The following is a 1,948-nucleotide window of genomic DNA, read 5'->3' as shown; positions in this document are numbered from 1 at the left end:
GCCAGGTGATGGCATTGTGCTGTGTGTAGGTAGTAGCAGAGTGACCTGTGTGGGTGTGGAGCACAGTTCTGCAGAGGTGCTGATAGGTGATTCTCCTAAGCTGCTTGAGAGCCATGTGTGGGCTAGAACTGTGGGTTTTTGGTTTCTAGCACCGGGGGTCTGAGTCCTGTTTGAACACTGAGGCTCTGAGTCTTGCGGGGGTCACAGCGCGGTGATTCCTGTGAAAATCAGCTGTATAGGAGTCCTCTTACACTCTCTGAGATGCAGTATTCTGACTAGGTGAGATCTGGGTCATGGAGCGACACAGAATGCTGCCTCCCTTTGGCCCCCCATCTTGGAAGTCTCATTTAATGAATTTTTTCCTACATTTGTAATTTGTAATTATCTCTTTGTAGGAGATTTCATCAGATATAAGCTCCAGTTCTGTGGCCAGAACCGGAAACTTCCCTCTTGTTTTTTGCATTACACATACTGAATATATAAATATACTGGATATTATATATATCTCTCTATATAATATCCAGTGTATGTATGTGTGTTTGTGTGTTTGTGTGTTTGTGTGTGTGTGTAAAATCAACTAACTGATGCACATTATTTTCTGGAATGTGACTCATTAGAGGAAAATAGCACAAAAAAGTAATGGCAGTTGCTCATTTGTTCCCTCACCAATCACACTCTTGTGAAATTCTTGTGCAAGGTGCAGGTATGTGGAAAGTCTGGGCAGACACTAGGGATTGGAGTCCAGAGTTTTCACATGGGTGTTTTGGGTAGAAAGCTGGTTAGTCAGAAGTTCCTCTACTCTCATGACTAAGAAGTGCATTCTAAGCATTTTAGTAATGGCATAATAAAGAAAAATGTAGCTCCTTCCTTATTTTCTCTACGTCAGCATTTTTACTATAGAAAATGCAAGCCCCAACCTTTGTATCTATATCTGTAGGATGCACCTAAAACAATCACATAAGTCATTACTGAATGACTTTATGCCAATGAGTTGCCCTAAGTTCACTGTAGCCAGCTAATGGGGAAACTTACAGGAGCTAAATTGATACAGACCAGTATAACACAAGCTAATTCTTACCCATCATATTAGTTGTGATTTCAAAGTATCGCTATTTATTTATTCCCATTCCATAACCAAATACTTTCACTTATAAGGACTCCAGGGCTGGATTACTGTAGCAGACAGCTGCCCAAGGGAAGACTCAGTTCAACCCAGCACTCCCACTTTTACAAGAACAAATTAAATTTAATAACCAGCAAATTCATTACATTTCCTGAATCTATCAGAGAGCTGAGCTTATAAGGCAATTAATTCACCTGAAATCTAAGGAAAGATAGGTACCTCCAAGAAGAGACAGAATGTAAAGTCCTATACATGTGGGGTAAGCACTTAACCCATACACATATTTTAAAGCATTTAGGTAAATTAACAAATCACAGGAGACGGAGGGTAAGTAACGGAGGGTAAGTAAATTGCATGAGAGCATAGAACTCTTGGCAGCCACCTCCAAAAGAGTAGTCACATTCATTGATAGCACTTTCTAGACTCTCCAGATGGTGAAGGGCTGAGAGTAGATTAGGGGATTTTAGAAAGTTTCCCTTCTGTTATAGTTTGGGAGAGATGAGCAGCAGCCATTGCATACAAGACAAAAAACTCTTCTTGGAAATGTCTTCCCTGTGGACCAAAGGCCTGGGGCCTGAGGATAAAGCTGCTAAGTCTCTATCTCAGGCTTGAGGTGAAAACCTGTTGCAGCTGGGGGAAAGAGACAGAAACTTCTCCAGTCCTGATGGAGGAACAGGAAGACATCTGAATAGTATTTGCACTGGCTTCTTTAAAGACCCCTGCTAAATTAAACTCTGGTTGTTCACAGTAGTAACTTGCTTAATAGTGTACTCTGTCCTAATTCTCCATTTCTTTTGTAGAACATTCTTTTCCTGTGGTCAGTAC

The sequence above is a fragment of the Callospermophilus lateralis genome, chromosome 4 (genome assembly GCF_048772815.1).
Source record: "Callospermophilus lateralis isolate mCalLat2 chromosome 4, mCalLat2.hap1, whole genome shotgun sequence".
In the NCBI taxonomy this organism is placed as follows: Eukaryota; Metazoa; Chordata; class Mammalia; order Rodentia; family Sciuridae; genus Callospermophilus; species Callospermophilus lateralis.
Note: the sequence above shows the minus strand (reverse complement) of the source record.